This window comes from Onychostoma macrolepis, chromosome 22, assembly GCF_012432095.1.
Source record: "Onychostoma macrolepis isolate SWU-2019 chromosome 22, ASM1243209v1, whole genome shotgun sequence".
In the NCBI taxonomy this organism is placed as follows: domain Eukaryota; kingdom Metazoa; phylum Chordata; class Actinopteri; order Cypriniformes; family Cyprinidae; genus Onychostoma; species Onychostoma macrolepis.
The window spans coordinates 33882055-33897292 of record NC_081176.1 but is presented as its reverse complement, the minus strand read 5'-3'; the positions used below and the strand labels follow the sequence as shown (position 1 = coordinate 33897292).

General features: G+C 34.7%; 1 long non-coding RNA gene across 1 annotated transcript; it reads left to right on the top strand.

Annotated features, from left to right (window-relative positions):
* The first annotated feature begins 747 nt into the window (after positions 1-747).
* LOC131530749 (uncharacterized) lies at positions 748-10835 on the top strand. The gene is made up of 4 exons (XR_009268473.1): positions 748-791; positions 7474-7582; positions 7893-8021; positions 10266-10835. It is a non-coding gene; the product is annotated as an uncharacterized LOC131530749 (long non-coding RNA).
* Positions 10836-15238: the final 4403 nt, after the last annotated feature.

Genomic DNA, 15238 nt, shown 5'->3' with positions numbered 1-15238 from the left:
GGTTCTTTCAGTGGAAAAGTTTTACACACACAACAAAATACATTCACAAGAAATGAGAAGTACTTTAAAGAATGTTTAAAATGATATCAACTCACATGCAAAGGACTTGCTATTTGTTGTGTATACTGTGAGCAAAGAAGCAATGCACATATTGCCTTTGTCTGGATTGCCCTGTGTGAATCTTGTGTATGGATCTCTCGCGCGTGTGTGGATTCGCGCATGTGGATCTCTCGCGTGCATTATGGATTCGTGTGTGTGTGTGTGTGTATGGATCATGTGTATTTGTGCATCACGAGCTGAATAGGTTTTATAATCAATAGAGAACAAAACTATAGATTTGATATAAATATGTACTTTTAATAAACACTTTACTAGAAAAAAATGCTGTATGAATGCAACAGTAGTTTCCTCTGCTGGACAACACCTGCCACCTTGTGGGGTATTTTGACTTGAGTACTGTGCTGTTACAACAGTTATGTGTCTGACAAAGCAAATTAATAAATATCCCTTTGTAACATACAAGATCAAGATGATAAACATTCCTGACACATCACTACAGTTAGAATTAATAACTGAACATGATAATTAGAAAATTAGAAAATACTTTAATATTTATAATTGTTTAAAATGTTTTTAAAGTATGTGTTTCAGCTGTTTAAAATGTAAGAGTTTGTCCAAATAAACCTCCTCTATGATGACTTTAGTAGCATGGACAGTAAATCGTTGCAGGCTGTAGTGATCGAAACATGTTATTTGTAGACGGTCCCTCAGATGAGCGACACTCCATAGAGGTAAGCGTGTTTATCAGCGTCTTTAAAACGTCGAGTTCTACAGAAAAATGTGTTCTGCTTTGTGCTCATAGTAGTCGGTAATGATAACTGACCGAAATTAGCCTTTTTTGAAATAACAAAGTTATTGAACGCGGAAGTCCGAATGTGCGAATATGAAACCAACTTTACCCAAGTAGCTGCGTACACCATGTTCTGAAGAATTTAGGATATATAATTATTTTGATGTAGGCCTATAGATGTAACTATTGCATTAAAAACGTTTCTATATGAATTCCATGTCAATAAATTAAACTCAATGTACTATTCAAATTGATTTGTGATGTCATATATGCTATTTTTGGCTTGTTTCACCAAATGCAGTGTAAAATGCACACATCGGATGCGGGCCACTTTTAAAAGAAATGTAAGCACGTCGTCCAAAAAAATCGGATATAGTCGCAAAATCGGAATTGGTCATCAAGACTGTAAATGCAGCCGAAAAGACACATTGATACTACCGGAGCATCAGAGCCCGCTCTGCCAGACTGCTCAACAGCTTCTTCCCCCAGGCTGTGAGAGCCCTGAACTCAAATCACCCCGCCCCTCTCTGAACCCCCATACAAACCCCCTACCTCCTGAAACATGGACCATCTGAAACTTATGGAACTTTTTTTGTGCAATCGAAGTGTGCTACACACAGGTGAGTGGGCCTGTACAAACCACCTGTAGTACAGTAAAATCCCCAGTGTTAAATCAACACTGCTCAGAGTGTATTTGGTCCCACTCCAGATAGTGTTAAAGTAACACTGAAGCAGAGTTAAAGCTAATGAGATAATTAAGTGATTAATTAAATGATGATTGACCATTAATGATGAACAGCTGCTGTTATCAAACAGAATCACTGAAGAAAAATAGAAACACAAGAACTACAACTGACTTCAGCCACAGCCTTTGATAAAACCAACTGAAATAAAAGAAGACATCTCTGAAGATCTCAGCAGAGGATGATTAAACAACTCCACAAACAGCATCACTAGCTTCACTCATTATTAACCAGTCTGACTATATTTCTGTCAGACATCAGCAGACGAGCTTATTGAGAATTAACAGACGTTCAGATGTTGATGTTTTATTGGTCAAAAAATGATGCCACCATCATGGAGGTCAGTGTTTGCTGTAGTTGGACTCTTGACGCTTGTAAAACTTCTTAATAATTTGCTTTTAAGCAGCTGTGATAGTGTTTCACTGCAAACACTTGAACATTGCTGAATCAGAAACTTGATAAATTACACTTTCTGCTTATAAAGCATGTGACTAGTCAATGAAGAGTGATTTCTCTCTCTCTTTGGTTGACTGAAATTCATCAACTAATATATAACCAAAAAAAAAAAGATTTAAACACATGACATCGTAACATTTCAATAATGAAGAGATTCAGGTCAAGCTTTTAGACATGAACACTTATCATACGATCCTCAACAGTGGTGACAATAATTATTCATACTGCAGTGCATGATGGGAGTTTTTACTATGGTGCTACCCAGCATGCATTGCAGTGTGAAGCGTTTTGTTGATTGTCACCATTGTTGAGATTCATATGCTTATTCTTGATGTCTGTGTGTGTCTTTATGATACAGTAATTTGCACATGGACTTAAAATGATTAAAAATAACTGCTGGCTGCAACATTTTATTCTCATACTGTCGTGTCACAGGGTTAGTTGTGCAAACCCTAAATATATAAATGGTAGAAGAAAAAAATGCATCCAGCCTGTTCACAATGATTATTTCATCACATATCAGCATCTACTATGTGCTCAGCGTAAAGCACTGATCTTTCTGCTTTACAACAACATATGTATTGTTGCAAAGAAAAATCTAACACAGCAACTCAAGGGTCAAGAGCCCAACTAAAGTAAATACTGATCTCCATGATGGTGGCATTGTTTTTAACCAATAAAACATCAACATTTAAACCTCTGATAATTCTAAATAAGAGCTTCAGTAGTCATCTGACAGAAATAAAGTCAGTCTGGTTAGTAATAAGTGAAACTGATGATGTTGTTTGTGGAGTTGTTTAATCCTCCTCTGCTGAGATCTTCAGAGATTTAATGTATTTTATTTCAGTTGATTTAATCAAAGGCTGTGGCTGAAGTCAGTTGTAGTTCTTGTGTTTCTATTTTTCTTCAGTGATTCTGTTTGTTAACAGCAGCTGTTCATCACTAATGCTCAATCATCATTTAATTAATCACATAATTATCTTATTAACTTTAACTCTGCTTCAGTGTTACTTTAACACTATCTGGAGTGGGACCAAATACACTCTGAAGCAGTGTTGATTTAACACTGGGGATTTTACTGTGGCACACTCTCCTTCTCTATGCGCACTAGTCACTTTTCACACACACTGCTGTGTGTACACAAATCCCACAAAAGACTCAGTAATATATGTATGTTTACATGCTCATGCACTACAAATGATCCTGCACTGTTCCCCAGCCAGCTGCTGACTCACAATGTTTCTCCTTGCACATGTACAGTATTTATCTGAAGCATTCGTATAGTTTGTATAGTTTGTATTTTTTAGTTTATGTCCCAGCAAACACAGAACGTTCCCCTAACGTTAGTTTTTGGTTACCGTTTGGTTATTTTTTTGGGAACCAAATACTAACGTTAGGAAACGTTATAAAATAACCTAAAACTAACCATTGATCTCTATAAGATATTTTTTAGGTTATTTTAAAATAACCACCCTGCAACGTTCTGGGAACATTATTTTATGGTTGCAAAAAATAACCTAAAACTAACCATTAGGGAACGTTCTCTGTAAGTTATTTTTAGGTTATTTAATAATAACACCCTGCAACGTTCTGGGAACGTTATTTTATGGTTACAAAAAAACCCCCATAAAAATAACGTTTCCTAACGTTAGTATTTGGTTCCCAAAAATAACCAAACGGGAACCAAAAACTAACGTTAGGAAACGTTATTTTTAGGGGTTTTTTTTTGTAACCATAAAATAACGTTCCCAGAACGCTGCTCCATGACGCGCTTTCTGAAGAGAGCCGCGCGCTCGCGTAATTGAAAAATTAACGGTCATTTCGTTTTACTTGTTTACTCGCTCGATTATCGATCTATTTATTGAATGATTACTTAAAATGAATATAGTTATGACAGTAAATATGATCTCGGAGGGATTTGACATGCCTAGAGAACATGATGTTAAGCGAGACATGTTTAGGGATCAAAAGAGGAGTGTCCCGCTGTACAAACTGTAGGCTACACTTCAGGGGTAAGAAATGAATGTACTGATATCCTACTTTAAATCAAGTGATTTTTTATTACTTTTTCATATCTGTGAATAAACGTCATATTTTATACACCATACATTGTGTGAAGTAATTTTTATTTGGTGCTGAAGAAATAAAGTATTGGTAACTTAGCTACCCCGTAATGGACAGATTTAATCTTACATATGATAGTTGATGTGCTCAGATTATTTTTTATTAATTAAACAATAGATAAAAACAAGATATGTTTTTATAATACTGATTAGGCGTCCATACGGATAATTTCCATGCCATTTATACTACACTGGGTCTTGTGTGCTGAATGATTACTGACCTACAGTGGAGAGATCATACTGGAGTAAATAGGTTAGGGAAACGTTATAATAACGTTAAAAAAACCAAAAACTAACGTTCTGGGAACATTCTATTTCCGTTAAGAAAACTTTCCTGGCTAACCAAAAACAAACCATAAAAAATAACGTTCTGGGAACCAAAAACTAACGTTCCCAGAACGTTCTGGGAACCAAGAATTGTTAGTAGGGGTATAGGTAAAAAAAACATTTTTTATATATAGTATATTTATAGTCAAAATCTATCAGTAGGATAGTTGTGTATAGGTTTATATTGTCTTACTCCATTGTTGTATGCCTGTATTTATGTAGCACCGTGGTCCTCTGAGGCACGACATTTCGTTCCACTGTATGCCCCGCATGTAGCGGAATGACAATAAAGCGCGACTTGACTTGACTTATATAAGCTAGCAGAAAACTTTCCTTTGTTCTTGTCATCCTTTAAGAATAAAATACAGACCTACACTGTAAAACATTGCTGCAAAATTTACAGAAACTTACTGCCAATTTTGGTTAGCAACGGCAGACGCCATGGGAGCGCAAGCTACAGCGCTTTGGAAAGAAGGAGAAAGCGGCGTGCTTAGCGTTTTAAACGCGTTTTTAGGCGCGACATGTGAATGGCCTCATGACGCACAGGGTTTCATAACCCCGGGTAAAACCCTGACGTTCTGCTGCTTTATTTAAAGACAGTAATTGTAGAGTTGATAGAGTGATGGTCTCTTTGTTAAGTAATTTGGCACATACATGTGTGTATAGCTGACGATTAACTACAACAGTTTGAGTTAAAGTCATGTTTTTAGTAACTTTACTATTACAAATTAAGTGTTTGCCGTTTTATAGTAAGAAATATTTTTCTCAAATGAAATAAGTTTACCAAATGTTTGCATACCATCACAACAATTTTACAGCATGCAAGAGTTTACTGTATTTTTTACAGTACAATTGTAATTATTGATTTACAGAACTTTTGTAAATTTACAGTCTTACTGGCAACCACAATTGCCAGTAAGTTTCTGTAAATTTTACAGCAATTTTTACAGTGTACTTTAGATATAAATATAAGCTTAACGCCATGTATACTTTATTGCCAGTGGCGGCTCCAGGATTTTTTTGTTGGAGGTGCTAAGGGGGGGATTAACAGTTCAGAGGGGGTGCTAAAAAACTAATTAAATTGAGAGAAAGTAATGAACGCCTAACTTTAGCTATTGGTTTTTTATATACAGCAGCTTCAAAAAAGGCATATTTAACTTTTTCCTGTGGTATTAAACTTCTCATGCCACTGTTATTAGTAATATAACTTCTAATATAACTTCTAATGCCAACTGCCAAATATGACAATATAATTTATATAGTAATATAATTTATGAATGAATATAGAAAAGAAAGAAAGTTGAGATTTTTTCTTTTTTCATTGTTCTATTTTATTTATTTATTTATTTATTTACACATATATAGTAATTTTTTTCTGACCATCAAGTGTCAGTCACTCAATGCCAACTGTTAGGAAAACATGGTAAATTCTACCATTTACAATGGATAGTGCCGATAATTCATTAAAAAAAAATTTGGCACCAAATTCCACATGGGCACACATTGCGGGTGATAACCTCCCCGTGCTGATTTGCATCTATCATGTGTAGATGATAGCCAGAGATAGGCTTTTGTCAAAAGCATCAAAAATTGGCAATATTAAGAGGATTTAGCATTTCCAATTAATGCAGGCTTGTTACATTCTTCTTATTATTAGGCCTATTATTATTATTATTATTATTATTAGATTACTTTTGTTATTTAAATTACATGAAATTATTGCCCCTGTGAGGATAATAAAATAGGCTATAGCTTACTCATTGAAAATGTTTTTAAAAAGGTTTTTTTTTAAAACGGGTCTATTAATTTATACAATGCCACCAGCATCCCATGCTGGTCACCAGCATACCAGCACCAAAACACAACATATGCTGGTCTTGCTGGTATGACCAGCTTGCTGGTCTATGCTGGTTTTTCCAGCATGGAGGATACTTTCTACGACCTTTATATCCTGCAGTCATAGCGAGATTAGGTTCCTTCGATCTAAAAAAACAAGAATCGAAAAAGAATCGAAAACAACAGAGGAATTGATTCTCGGAATTCCAGAACCAGGAATCGGACTCGATTCCAAAAATTTCGGAATCTTACAGCCCTACGTTAAACTTCAAAAGGCAATGATGTCATTGAATAAATATGAGCGCAGCATGTTTCAAGTCAAAACGCTGCGCGGATGTCTTTATGTGAATGTATCTGAAGGGAACCGACTGTCCTCAGAAACGTGTCGTTGGCAATTTAATTTAATTTTACCTATAATTCCTGATAAAGCAGCGTTTATGAGCGCAGAGCTGCTTTGTGTACAGCGTTTCCGGGAAAACCGCAATATTTCAGCGCTCCTAAAGCGCCACCTCGTGGCAGAGAATGAATTTGCATTTCCAATAAGCCTTTCTTGCTGTTTATGGTCAGATCAATGCAAATATCAACTTTTTACGCAGCAAACACAGAGTTGTAAATGAGAAAGAAGTTAATGTGCCTTCTAAAAATGTAAACAATTAAGACATTAAATTAACATAATACCTGACCATAATACCTTAAATTAACATGAAAACCTGTATCTGAACTGTAAATCATGTAATTTTATGGCTCAGTACTGTGTTACCATAGACATTGTCCAACCCCGCTCATTCTGTGTTCATTTTACTTGTGCAGCTCTTAAAATGGGTCATGAATTGCCTTAAATTTATTTTTAAAATTCTGCGCAGACCCTGTAAATAGTGAAATAAGATTCCTTCCTTCATATTTGTTTATATTTGTGTATTGAAAATATTTTTGATTGACATTTAAACTCCTATCTGATTTTCTATATTTAAAAAAAAAAAAAAAAGTGTTTTTTTTAATTTGGGCTAGTTAAATTAATTTTCGGGCTACCAAAATCAGAAGAGTACCTGCCCGAAGGGCTACCAGGGATTTTGAAATTTTGCGAGCCCAGGTATGGGTTTGCTAGCTTTTAACCCAGTTTTTCATCCTTATTTTACAGAATTTGTTTTGCCTCCCAAAAAAATGAGAAATGGTGGATTCGCAGCAATGGGTCTACAAGCATCCCAGAAATCTTGGAGTTCCCCAGGCTTCTAGAAAAACTTGGCATGGTAAGAAATAAATTAGATTTTATGGTTTCGTTTACAGAAATTTGAAATGGTTAAATTGTTAGTGGGGTTGTGCAGATAGACGATAGTATAGTATATTGACGATAGTCAGAGATATCGCTGAGAGCTGATGTCTTTGTCGATAGTCAAGGCAATATTACAGGAGCTGCCCCACATCTTTAAAATTTGAGCACATTGTTTTCTGTGAGTGTACACAGCAGCAGCACCTCTACCAGAACGTCACTAACATCACTAACATCTTTGATTGTGAGATCAGTTTCACAGCTTGCACTGTATTATTCTTATGGTTTAGATGCTAAAAGGGAGAGTGCTTTCAAAGTCCTGCCCACTCTGCTTCCCCAATCAATATACAAGAACGGAGGAAAGGTCTTCAGACCCACAACCACAGAATCCTGGAAGTCATTCATTTGACGTACAACCTGTAAGTTTCTTTTACTTTTTCTACTCTATACACAGTAGGGTACAACGGGGCTAAAGGCCCACCTTAAGAAAAAATGTGGTATTCACTGCGCTGCGCAATTAAAATGTATAATTGCCGAAAAAATATATACGTTGTATTGAACATTAATGGAGCAACAGATTTTGTGTGAAAATAAATCATTCAAGTTGTTTATTTTGTTTAAAATCTTATAAATGTGTGAGGTGACAAAGGGGGCCTTTTACCCCACACATAGGGCACACAGTATTGATACAAATACTTCAGCTAAAATAATGTTTTTTTTTTATAATGTCTAAGTTAATACTTGTTAAAAACAATCACTTTAGCAAAGTTTGTTCTGTTTTTTGCTTAATTTAAAAAAAAAAAGAAAAGAAAAAAAGTGTTCAATAAATATAGGCCTACTGTCATTAAAATATGTTAATATAAAAAATATATTTTAAAATACAGAAATAAAGTCATTTTAATAAGTAAAGATTCTGAAAGTATTTAAGGAGATTCAATAATAATTGAAAATATATTTACAGTAGTAGGCTAACAACAAATTATATTTTATTATATGATAAATATCATGTTTTTAAATATGATGGTTTCATTTTAAACATTGTGATTATCTTTAATATGGACACATACATAATATATATGATATTTATAACAACATAATAAATTATATTTACCATCTGAATCTAACCATGTCATGTGAACAAATGGAAAAGTCAGCCATCTTTTAATTATCATGTTAATTACTGCGCCTTTAGCCCCAACAGCAGAGGCGCTTTTTACCCCAAATACATACTTTTACATATTCTTTCTTTATTTAAAAACTGTTGCTTTAATTATCTTAAGCAAAACTGAAAATCATAAAGAAGGCCTTTGTCTCAAAATATATGCATTATTTTTAGCAATTCTCATTTTCTACTTAAATCTACAACATTTTAAAAAACATAGAATATAAGATCAAGTAAGCACAGAATCAACTTTGCACTGCTGCGTGTGATCGCGTCAAAGATCAGACAAATAAAATCGTGCATGTTGAAAAGCGAATGTTTTGGAAAGTGCTACGCCATGTTTTTGTGCCATCTAGTGGTTTAGATGAAAATATCAAAGGTGCCTTTTACCCCGAGGCCCCTTTAGCCCCGTTGTACCCTACTGTGCAAAAGTTTTAGACCACTAGTATTTTCAACAGTTAAAAATGGTTTTAAGTCAGTTTTTTCTATCTTTTGCTGTAGTGTGTCAGTAGGAAATATCAGTTTACATTTCAAACATTCATTTTGTCATTAATTGTAATAATCCAGTGAATGTCTGACAACAGCCAGTGCTCCACACAGATCGGATCTGATCATCATCCAGTCTGTCTGGAATGACATGAAGAAACTGAGACAAACTAAATCCAGAAGAACTGTGGCAACATCTCCAAGACGCTTCAAGAACCTACCTGCAAACCTACAGTACTGTTAAAAGTTTTAGACACTTGTGAAAAAATGCTGTAAAATGAGGATGCTGTCAAAAATAATGTCATAAATAGATTTTCTTTATCAATTAACTTCTATTAACTAAATTAAATCAACATTTGGTGTGATCATCCTTTAAATTTAAAGCAGCTTTTTCCCTCGGTGCACTTGAGCAGAGTTTCTCATGAGCTTTGCAGGAGGTTTCTTGAAGCATTCTGGAGATGTTGCCACAGTTCTTCTGGATTTAGTCTGTCTCAGTTTATTCTGTTTCTTCATGTCATTCCAGACAGACTGGATGATGACCAGATCAGATCAAACAAAAATGTCACTGGATTATTACAATTAATTGCAAAATGAATGTTTGGAAATGTAAACTGATATTTCCTACAGACAAATTACAGCAAAAGATAGAAATAACTGACTTAAAACCATTTTTTTATTTAGCTGGCTAAAATACTAGTGGCCTAAAACTTTTGCACAGTACTAATATATATATATATATACTGGGGGCTTTAAATACCCCATAATTTATGCCATGTTGGTTGGATGAAATTTAGGTAGACAACCAAGAAGTGCCAGTAAGCAGAAAGAAACCTAAATCAGTAACACAATAAATATTTAGTTTGAGCAACCTTTACCAGACCCAGTTCACAGGAAAACTCAGATGGTTTGGCTGATTTCCATAAAATACACTTAAACTTTATTTAAGTCAACTTAAATGTTACAACTTGTAAAAATGTAAGTTATGTTGCAAGACTAAGTGTCGTGTAATTAACAGGTGGGGACCAACATGGTGATGCATTCCTGAACATTTTGTGCCTTGGTGACGAGACAACGACATCCCACACCTTCACCATTGTTTCGGGCCATGCCATTGAAACGGACTTGTTGCTTGAGGCTTTTATCTTTTAAGTCCTTTTTTTGTGCTTGATGTTAGCTACACTAACATCTTCCTTCCTGGGAATTTCTCCAGCATGCAGTATATCATACTGATGGACATGAGTCTTCATGTGTGAAGTATTTGAGGGCACCAGTTTTTTCTGGCCACTTGTAACGTTTTAATTTTTTGTCACATGTATCGTCTGTTGTAGGTCTCTTTGTTTGGCTTAGGTTTAATGGCACAATGTTTGGACTGATTCTCATGTGGCAATAATCAATTTCATAGTGTTATGATGCTGCAATGTTGACAAAGAATAGGAATCTACAGTACCTAGTTTACAAAGTTTTGTTTTTTAAAGAAACTGATCTACAAAAAACATTTTATTTGTGTCTGTAGGGATTGGGTGTAATGTGTAACAGTATTCAAATTTTTTTTTAAAAAGAAATGTGAAAACTCATTAAATTGATATTTACAGTTGCATTTTTTGTGTTGTGTAATTGTATTACAGAAAAATAATATTTTACATTCCTTTGTGATTGTTATTTATTATTATTATTAGTAGTAGTAATATTGGTAAATATAAACGTGGCAAGGCAATGAGACAACAAATAACCCAATGTTTGGGTAATGTTTAACCCAGCAACACAGTTAATCTGACCCACTGGTTGGGTTAAATAAACAACCCAGCATTCTGGGTCAAATGGCTCAACCCAGCACTTGGGTCAAAACAACCCAGCGCGTGTTCTGTCCCATAGTTACCCAGCGGCTGGGTTAAGGTTGGGTTATTTTTTAACCCAGCCTTTTTAGAGTGTATTATTATTAGAGCATGTGAGCAGAGCAGAGTAATTTAAATGAATTTTAAATGCTGAGTTAAGCGTTTTTCACGTTAGCCACGTTAATCATTATAGAATGTCCCCGAGGAGGTCACTCAGCCCTTTTCACTGATTCACAGGTGCATGTTATCACTCCGACACAGCAAGAGGACAAGTTTTCCAAAACTACAACCCACAACACTCATATTTCTGAAGTCCACAAGCCCTCATTCCAAGATGTTGGAGCAGTAACACCTCAGCTAGCCGACCCCGTGTATCAGGTCATCCCTGCCGGACCTGGATCACTCCCAGCATCAGACTCCACTATTCCCACCTCTTCCAGCGAATCCACTGAATCTTCCGAGTCTGACTCATCCGAGGAAGCAGGCGGCTCTGTTCGCGCCGTCAAACCTCCGCTGAACTTCCGTTACGTGCCACGCCGTCAGAGGAGGCAGATACCCACAAGCACCTCACCTCCTCATTCACCTGTGTTCCTGAGCATCTTCCCAGCGTCCCGTCTCTGTTCCGCTCCTGTCAACATATCTCTATAAACAATTAATTAAATGCTATTATAATGTAGCTTTAATTAAAATTAAAATAGCTTGCATTATCATTCAAATGCCTTATCAAGATTTTTTTGAATTATTTTCATATTAGTTTTGTTTTAATTATTTTTTATTTTTATAATGGATTTTCATAGATTAATACTGAATACTTTTATATTTATACATAAAGGCATTTTGAAAGGTTGCAGACGTTGAAAATCAACATGCATTTACACTGCACTAATAAATTGCATAAATACAGTTATGAGATTAATGTTTTAAATATAAAAATTTGGAATATAAAAATATTAAATGATCAGAAAACAGAACAATACTTTTAAATATGAAACTAATATTGCCAGTCATTTATTCAATCAGTTCTTCCAAAACAGATGATTCATTCAGGATTGAAGTGAGAAACTGTTTTTATGAATGGATCAGTGAATCATTAATTCTCGCCTTCAAAAACGCAAATTCATTCAGCAACAAAAATGTGTGTTGCTGCAGAGACACACATGCACTCTTAAGAAAAATGGTTCTGAACAGCAGAATAGCAGGTGCTATTTTTTTGGTGCCAAGTAGAACCCTTTTTTAAGGTTCTATAAAGGACCATTCTTTGAAAATGCTATAGGTCCCTAATGGTGTTATAAATAACCTTTTTAATGATAGTTTGTTTTCATTAATATTAATATATTAGTGTATTTCTATCATTAATATTATTATTATTAGTATTATTTTGATATATTATTTATTAATATAGTTTTTTTTTTAACCCTATATCTGCCTGGTATTATAATTATATTATAATTAAATTACAGCCTCTACTGGGGTTTTACATTAAAACAACAACGACAACAGCAGCATGTTGTGTGATGCAGGTATTTTGACGTGAAATTGTAGCAAAATGTCAGTGCTCTTAACATCAGTTATTAGCTGAATTCATTAATAAATGACAACTGACTTTGAAAATGAATAAATACACAAAGAATAAGACACAAAAGAAGAACAGAAAATAGATGTGATGAAGACCAAATTCCAGTGAAATATCTTCACAATCCTCTGATGGCCATCATTTTGGTGTGATATTTACGCAAAACCCAAGTAATAACTAAAAAAAAAATAAAAAAATAAAAAAATAACAATATGGATTATAAATTCAATATCTCTGCTGCTTACTTGTTAGGAGAGAAGTATCCTATCCTCAGTTTGACAGACCGCTCTGTAACTTACATGTGACCAAAAAAACAAAAAAAAAGCATGTTTGTTTGGAAAAGTTACGTTTTTATTTAAATTTATGAATGAATGAAGTGTGCTGACAGTCTGTGTAGATGAATAGGTGAGCTCCAGAAAATCAGTAATGAGGTGCTTTGAAAATTACAGATTTGAAAAACAAAAAGGTGGGAATAAAGAACCCTAAACTCTAACACAAAGAACCATTTCAGCATAAAAGGGTTCTGCAGGACGATGTGGTTCTAAATCAGTCGCTTTCAACCTGTTTTTGTTCCGAAGACACCCTACCCTCTGGATACTGCTTAAATGAATGTTTGGGCCATGAACAGTTTCTGTGAAAACACTAGCCACTAGGTGACACTCTTGCCCCATTAATGATTTCTAAAGACACTTGATCTGACACAATACAAACTGATATCCCTTTTTTAGATTGATAACATTATACAAAGGATATAGATGGCTTTTAAATCATTACAGACATTGGTTTTGACAACACAAACACATGCCGTAATACTGGATGAGGGCATCAGACATATCCATTCCACTCCTCCCATGTTCCTGTTTGGAAAATAATGGGGCATATTAAACAAAATTTACCCAAGTCAATGCATGAAATACAAACACGTGCACAATTCTTCTCACCACACCGCTGAATAAATGTGATGTGCAATGTCATTTTGTTGAATGGACCCCATGACCTGATCATTCACTAGTGGCATGACAGTTTCTTAACTCATTGTTTTGTTGGCTCTGTGCAGTTAAAAAAAAAAAAAAAATTGTAAAGCTTGCACTCCCACTTTTTTGGGCATGTCCTTGTGGTATATGGTTGCTTTGTAAAACCTCACTCATTGTAGTAAGAGGCCATGGTCATATCATTTTTAATAAATCAAACAGTGTATATATGAATATGATGAAAAGTTAGACCAGATTTTGATATATTGATTGCATCATGGTCAAATAAAAAAAGAGGTTAATGGGGCAAATCACCCCCACATGGCCAAAGTCACAGCAGGTTCTGTTTATCAGAGTTCAGCAAACAGTTGCCGTCCAAATGATGCAAGTGCCTTACTTCTCATTGGCTGTTTGGAGGTGAACTTTACCTTCACTTTACTCAGTTTGGATAAAATATTGATTTTCATCTGTCAGTGCTGACCACTCACTTTTAACACCCCACAATAAAAAAAAGAAGAAAAAATAATAATAATTTTATGAATATCACTACATTTGTGCCCAAACATGCACATGTTGGGCAATGCATTGAAGCTGACAATGCACTTCAGCCTTTGAAACAATTGTTGTATTGATTTATTGTATGGTTGTATGTGTTTTCTCTGTAATCAATATTATGTAACAGGGACTGTATATAAAGCTTCTTCTTCTTCTTCTTCTGTTTCTAATTTCATAGGTCATAGGTAAATCATTTTAGGATTTTCAAAAACCATTTTGTCAGTGCTATTACATATAGTTAAAAGTATACAGAGCCAGTAACAGTAAATGGATTTAAACACAAAGATATTAGTGTAGAAACTTTATTATTAATAAAAACTCTACCCCATTAAAGTCTGTCCTTTCAACAATTCTATTACTATTGAAGCAACTCAACCTTCAAGCTCCGGCCTCATGAGTCCAAAGTCAGTGCTTGATTGCAAAATAGATTAACATGGACTACTGACCTCTGATAGGCATATGTTGGATGAACTGGAAATAAAATAAAGTTTGCATTGATTTCTAATGTATTTTCCGTGGATTCATCTGTCACAATAATGTTAGGTTTTTGAAATACCTTCGTTTAAGGACTTTGTTTTGTCAGCAAATATTCATCTGCTTTATTGCAGTTATTTTGACTGACCACATCATGTAAAATCAATCGCCACAGTGTGTAATAGATAGATATAATTGTTTAAAAATCCATTGGCAGTTCTAGCGTTTTAATATTTTGCCAACACAACAAGAATATTAGAACCAGTATTATATAAGACTATAAGAACCAATATTAATAATAATTGAGCATTAAATCTGCATATTAGAATGATGTCTGAAGGATTATGTGACACATGATGCAGAATGCCCCATTAATCATAATTCAGAAACATCATTAATTCATCAATGTCACAGTGAATTCTGCTAATAGTTAGAGTGAGTTAACTGTCCCCTCTGACATGACATTCCCTCAAGCCCCTCTTTTATATTTGTTTTTGATGTCATTTACATTGGCAAGCATCTCTGGCATGAAATTGTTTGCTTATTTCCCCCTGCAGAGTATATTATAAAGGTCTGGACAAGA